Source organism: Primulina tabacum, chromosome 16 (genome assembly GCF_025594145.1).
Source record: "Primulina tabacum isolate GXHZ01 chromosome 16, ASM2559414v2, whole genome shotgun sequence".
NCBI classification, from domain to species: Eukaryota; Viridiplantae; Streptophyta; class Magnoliopsida; order Lamiales; family Gesneriaceae; genus Primulina; species Primulina tabacum.
Genome location: NC_134565.1, coordinates 32,536,670 through 32,544,272, shown reverse-complemented (window position 1 = coordinate 32,544,272; position 7,603 = coordinate 32,536,670). Strand labels below are relative to the sequence as shown.

At 36.1% G+C, this 7,603-nt stretch overlaps 1 pseudogene; it reads right to left on the bottom strand.

Moving 5' to 3' along the window:
- Window positions 1–559: 559 nt before the first annotated feature.
- On the bottom strand, window positions 560–7,164 carry LOC142529509 (putative E3 ubiquitin-protein ligase BAH1-like; annotated as a pseudogene).
- Between the last annotated feature and the right edge of the window lie 439 nt (window positions 7,165–7,603).

Sequence of the window (7,603 nt, the reverse complement as noted above, 5' to 3'; positions counted from 1 at the left end):
TAGTTTAATATTTAAGTAACTTAAATTTCGATTCTTTAAACTTTTTTGGTTTGTGAATACATGATATATACTTTTTTCCTTCAAAAGGAAAAAAGGGATTGAAGCAAAAATGCTAATGCAAATATCATCGAGTAGGTCTTCTGTAAGACGATATCATAAATTTTTATCTGTGAGACTGGTCAATCCTAGCGATATTCACAATAAAAAATAATAATCTTAGCATAAAAAGTAATGACAAAAACTTATGTGAAACAGTCTCACGGATCGTATTTTGTCAGATTGATATCTTATTTGGGTCATCCATTAAAAAATATTATTTTCTATGCTAAGAGTATTACTTTTTATTGTGAATATCGGTAGTGTTGACTCGTCTCACAGATAAAGATTCGTGAAACCGTCTCACAAGAAAGCTACTCAAAAGTAATACTTTTTCATGGATGACCCAAATAAGAGATTTGTCTCATAAAATACGACCCGTGAGACCGTCTCACAAAATTTTTTGTCAACATTATCATATTAACTCTGGATTTAACTGAAAATTTATGTTATTACAACGAAGGATTCAAAATCCTAAAGATGTTAAAAACTAAGGATTGGTGGAGAAAAAATAACTTCTGCCCTTTTTTTAAAACAGTCTTTGTTCTTCGAAATATTTGGCATCCACTGGTAATATAACAGATGGATTGCGAAAACGTCAATATCCAATCGTATACTTGGATTGCAAATCCCAGTAGATCTTTGATTGCTTCACCATTTCAGCTCGTTTCGAAATTGATCTCTCACTCCAGTATTCCTTGCAACTACAAGGTTGAATGCATAAAAATGAGCCATCTTTAACCAAAAACAAAGAAATAAAATATAACCATGCAGATTATTAGTACTCACTGTTTCTTCAAGAGCAAAGATGATTCCATCATGTGTACAGCGCTACCATACACGCCCGCCTGCATTAAGAATCAAGATTTTAAAACCAGACTCTTGTTAAAAGTAGCAGCATTTTATGGCTTTAAAATTCTAGGACCAAGCACTGTACTTGTACCAGAAAATTATAGCATGACGTTTTATGGCTTAAAAACTGTAGGAACCCAGTACCGCAGTGTACCAAAAATTATAGCTTGCATCATCTTTTTTTTTAAAAAAAAAAAAATTGCCATGTTTCACCTTGCATGACAACAGTGGTGATTGTTTATATAAAAAAAATGCAATATATGTCGATAGATTTCAATATAATTCTTGCATTACAATTCTGTGTTTAATTTACAATACAATCTTGATTCTCTCAAACTCACTCAATTTTCTTTCTTGGTTTCGTGCAGTAGAAAACCATTGATTTTACAATGCAAAATGGATCTCTATTTATAGGGAATGGAAACTTAATCTTGAAGAACTAATCATGCATCTTATTGGATAATGTAGGCAACAGTTAGGCGGTCAAATTGATCTCTTGCATCAAGTTCACGCGGCCTTTTCTTTCACCCAACATATTGACCGACTTCAAGGATTCTTGTAGAAGCAATTTCACTTGCATGTGTAGAAAAGCACCTCATCAAGCAAACGTGGATCATTCTTATGCCAAGCTTTGACCGACTTTGATTAGCTTAGTAATGAAGCAATTTTACTCATGATGATTCAGCTGCTTGCCGGAGATTGTGGATTGCAAATTTCTTCTCTTAATTTGTAATCCGGACATCCTTTCTGAGTTGTTCAAAATTTCCTCAAGTTCTTTGTTCAAGTTAACCTTCCTTTCTTCAGACTTGAGCAAAGTTATCAGAACATTTGGTATGTAGACAGTGAATGCAGCAACCACGTGAGGGAATAAAGACATGTTCGTGAAGTTGGATGAATCATACTCCTCAGAAGTAAAGATAGGGGAACACCAGCTGATGAGATGGCCACGGAAACTGAAGAACCAGTTGTGGAAGGAGAGAAAAATATTGATGCTGAAAAGCCATCAGAACAAGAAGACGTTGATGCTAACAAGGAAAGTCGTGCAAATGACCAGAACAAAGAAAAGAGCAATTATGTGCAACGAGGACCAATAGGAAGAGGTCGTGGTTGAAATTCAAATTTTCGAGCACTAGGTCTAGCCAGAGGAAATTTTCATCCAAGAAACTTCGATCAAAATTCAAATTCCTACTGCCGAATTTGCAAAAGAAATGGCCATGACAGAAAAGATTGCCACAACAAACGCAAGAGATACAGAAATGCAAATCATGTAGATAAAGATTGTTTGTTGGTACAAGGAAGATAGAGACAAGAACAAAGCAAACTTCTCAGAAGAACAAGAAAGAAAATTGAGTGAGTTTGAGTTAATCAAGATTGCATTGTAAATTAAATAGAAATGTAATGCAAGAATTCTATTGAAATTTATTGACATATATTGCATTTTTTGATATATTCTAGCCTCCAAATATATCAATTCTTCTTTTATATATTCCAACACCCAACATAAATTTGGTATCAGGGCCACCCCTTGGCCTGATAATCCAGTAAGTATACGAAGATGGTGCCAACAAGTAGCAGCGAGCTTGCCTATAGCATAAGGAGAACATGAACAAAGATGCAAGAGCCCAGACCTTTATGCACCAAGGGATTAGCCATTCTGTTCTTCCACGTAGTGTCAAATCATCAAAAAATGCATGGGAAATTTTAAAAAAGCAATTTGGAGGCTATTAGAAGATGATTTCCATCAAACTGCAAAATCTATGGCGTGAATTTGACAACTTAGCCATGAAGGACAATGAAACTGTCCAAGAGTTCTTTCCAGAGTGACTACCGTGGTTAACCAGATTCGAGGATATGGTGATGCTGCTGAGGACAAAAAAAATAATAGAAAAAGTGGTGTGGGCGGAAACTACCAGCGATATTTGAGCACATCGTTGCAACCATTGAAGAATACAAATATTTATCAAAATTGTCTTTGGATGAACTTATGGATCTTTGAAAGCACATGAGAAAGAATGAGCCGTTTTACTACTCAAAACTTGGAGCAAGCTTTTCAAGTGAAGCATAGTATTTCAGAGTAGAAAATAAAAAAGATGAACCTAATGCGTGGTCATATGAAAAAAAATACTCCACGGCATGAGTTAGAAAAGAGATTTTGAGAGCATCAATTTAGAATAGTTGAGTGCATTGTAAAATCAATGGAATTGTAGTGCAAGAATTCTATTGAAATATATTTCGTTTTGATATATTCTAGCCTCCAAATTTATAGATTCTTCTTTTATATATTTCAAACACATTCTAGCCTCCAAATTATAGATTCTTCTTTTATAAATTTCAAACACCCAACGGGTAATTGTTATTTCCCAGCTATCTAATTGAAGATATTGAATACATGTTTTATATACATGCCATAAAGAAATAAAGCAATATTGTGGATTCACTGACGTCAATTCGAATAGGGTATTTCAGCGAAGTTAATAGTGTTTAAATGAAATGGAAATGACAAATAAATACGGGCACACATAAACAGCAGTTAAAAGCCACAAGTATGCACATATCTAACCTCCCTGCAGGCGGGGCATCTTGAATCAGAATCTGCAGCCTTGAGGCCTTGAAAGATCATTACAGAAGCTGCAGAACAAGCACATAATTTGCAAAAGAGATGCTCACATCCCAATACGTATGGTTTGAAAACAAGTTCCTGTAAGTTATAAAAATTGAAACTCGGGTTACAGCAAAAAAATGTATTTTCACCATTACCAATAAAATCCTGATCCAGAAACTAACCTTACCAAGCAAATAGCACATGTTAGACTGTATTCTAATTTCACATTGTCTGGAAGTGTCAACGTCATAACAGAATCGGAAGAACTTAAATCACATGGATTGAGTTCTTCATCAAGCTTTCCGTTGTTTGATTCGCTAAGATTATTAATAAAGAAAGCCCCAAGTTCTATCAACCACGGTGATTGTAGAATCTCCATGTGTTTTGACCGCATTTTAGATTTGAATTTCCTGCCATTATCAGAACTGTGCACCGACACAAAAGTAATTAGGACATCAAAAACTAGAAAAAATGCACAAACAATCTGATAGCATCTCTACGTTTTTTGAATTGTATTGCTTCTGTATCTAAAACCACTCTTATTCTTGCTTACTTTATCATACTTCTTGAGGATTTTCCGCATGGCAAAAGCATTCATCATAACATATTCAACTAACATTCGACATTCTTGTGCCTTGCCATTATGGGGGCTCCTAAAACATTGGCGGAAGCTTGTGATGTATCTTTTAGTTCCATGGTCTTGAAGATTGAAAAGGCGCCTCACTCTCAAACTAAAGCACCAGGCAATGTCCGAAGCCTCCTTTGTAAATTCAGAAAAGAACTTCCGATCACATACTACAATTCATGTAAGGGGATAAAAATTTGCAAGAAGTTTTACATCCCACTCTAGTGCTTATAGCATATGAACAATTGAAGTACCTTTCATCATGAGACATTAGAAGTGCAATGCACAATCAGGCGCATGGGCATTTTGGAGCCTAGATGATGCAAGATGCCAGGCAAAAGATACGTCTTGTTCAATTGACGTACCCCAAGGGATAATATGATAGGATCATACTATCTTGAAAATATTTCACCAGATATAACCAAATAACTATATTAAAAACTATTGAATGGCAATAAAATATGTACCCACAAGTCTATTTACAAAATGGACTGACTGTTATCTTTTACTTCACCTTAGATTTACCATTCCTACATTTAAAATGCGCTGGAAAAGTACTTCGAACCTCTAAAGCATACCAGGGTTGGTTCATCACGAGTAAGGTGGACACTTATCCAAAGGACTGAACCTTGGCCTATGTCAAGGCACAATGATTGAGCCTCTCCAACCTTTGAGGCTTTGAGCCTACGCTCAAATCTTGGGAGCTTGTGATAACTATGCTTTCATATTATCAAGATGAATATATTATGTCAAGAGTTCACTGGGAAAACATTCAGTATCAGAAAAAATTCACAATCTATCTCTTTCCCAACCAAAAAATGTAATCCCACATAAACAGGGTTCTAGCAGTAAATGCATTCACACAGTTTTCAATGTTGGATAAAACATCTTATCAAGCTTCTAGACTGCACTCAAATGAGCTCAACTCGATACAAGTATAACTGGGCTCAATCAATTTATTGCTTAAGCATTCATTCATTCACTCACTCCCTAACTTACTGAAACAAGCTCGAGCCAATATTCAAACATGTGGGTCATCAAAAGGAAGTTCAACATTGGTCATTAGCCAAATAAAATAACCAAGTCAAGTCATGTTTGTTCTTCATATTTTAATGAATTGATAACAAAAAACTGAACCCCAAAAATGTGATTAACTATTGGCGCCTGGTGGCATGGGAACGCAAACAGATCTAAATGCTTGCGTTTTTCAAGCTAGCTAAAGTATGCTTGAATTTATTTTCAAACGTCAATTATTTTGTTGCAGTAGATTGACAGCTTCAACATTATAAATGATATTTTCAAATATGCTTATAAAAGTTTCATGAGGTTGAGTTCAATTTGATTGCAATAGAGCCCGATGTTCAAGTTCGAGCAATTCTAGCTGGGAGACGAGCCAAACACATAAAATGTAGTGTTCCGATTATATTTTCGTTTGCACTTTAGGTGACATGAACGAAAAATAAACTATATGGATATCTAAAAGATTTCAATCCCATCTATTCTTCTCCACAAAAACTCCATCCTGAAATGAAACCAGCAAATAAACTCAAAACCCAAGTCTTGCATGCATCTACACACAAAATCATAAAAACATAAAACGTATTAACAGTTAAATCAGCAAAATCGAGAGATTACTAACGTGGGCAGACTCGTATTGACAACACGGAGACAAAGCATCGTCTTCTCCATTATTTTCAGAAGAATCCTTGAGATCCCTGCATCTCCTGCAACTTTTGAGAACCTTTTTAAGCCTTTTGTGTTAGATAAATCAAACAAGCGTGCTGTTCTCAGTAGAATATGACTAATGTATAAAACCAGCAAATCAGTATCTTGAGGAAAACAATAGAATAATGCTTAATTAAATCAAACCGAGGTCTGTAGCTTGTACAATTTCCTTAAAATAGATTCGTCCCCTCCAGTATGTGCTCCGAGGATTCAGCGGACGTCTGTTTCCCAGGATACAACGCGCAAACCAGCAGAGTTGCAGCACAAAGCACTATGCTAGCGAACAAAATCAGTACCTGAACTTTATCAGTAGACGGAGCAGAAGCAGAACAAGCAGAAACAGTATTGTAGCAGAACAAACAGAAGTACTGTAGCAGAACAATGCAGAAGTACTGTAGCAAAAGTACTGTAGCAGATTCAGTACTGTAGCAGAATTTCAGCAGAACCAGGAATTCAGCAGAACGACAGCAAGATGGAAAACAGAATGCAGGGGAAACTGAATTTGCAGGTGTTTTTTTTTCTCTCTTCTTTCTTGGCTAAGCACATATCCTATTTATACATGTCAATACCATCCATATGAAAGGCCAAAGGTTGCCTTAAAGATGATAGATGAAACACCAAGAGTTGGTGAGATGAAGCATCAATAGCCAAGCAATATGAAAGGTCTCAAGGGCATGTGAAAGGTCCCAACCAAAAAAAATAACAAAAGATGGCATAGACTGCTAGGCGATTTTTGCCTTGATCGGTCCGACATTCGACGCGCCCAGGTCGCGCTCGTACGCTTGCACACAAGTCAAGCCTTTTTTTTCCACTGCAAATCGGGCCCATGATTTGCACCCCCCTGCGCCTGTGTGCGCGAAAGAGAGCCTCTTGACCAATCATAGTTACACCTCCATAAAGTGCAACACAATATAACTTATCTATACCACTTCATTTTTCCAATGTGGGACAAACCCACCTTTCCAAATTTCCATTCACTCACATGGAAAGCCCATAAGCCTAAAAGCACACCTTTAATCCAACATTTTGTACTCAACGTGAGTCGATTCCTCAATAAACCTCTCCTGATGCGCCTGCAAAATACTCCGTAAACGTTTCCCCGAATTTCATGCTTGCGGATTATTTAACATAATTTTCTCAAGAAAATTTAAATCCAAATGTCAGATTTCAAACCGAAATTTCGGAAAAGATTTTGATGGGCTTCGATTTGATAGTTTTTTTTATTCTGTCTGTAAATGGAGGGAGATGATTGAGGAGGGGGAGGGGTACGAAGTGGGAGAAGTAACGTCCGAATTCTCGGACGACGATATAGATGAGAATATAAGAGGGATTGTTTTTGCATGTAATGTACGTGTTGAAATAGTCACGTGACTGCATATCCTCGTACACGTGCGATGCGACATGAGTTTTTTTATTGGCTTTTTATTGTTTTGTTTTGTATGGTTTTAATTTATAAAGGTTACCCATGAATTGGAAACATACCTAAGGTAAATTTTATATGATGTATATAAGTAGGTAGAGAACTGCAGATACTAACCTTTTGAACACATCTCCGTGATATTTTAATAAAACAATATGTTCCACACGAAGATCGATATCATGATGTCAAATAATGTATTCTCACGTCATCTCAAATCTTACCAACTCACTCGTTACAAGTTAGTGTAATCATTTTTTCCTTTAATTGTTAAAAAAATTAGAAA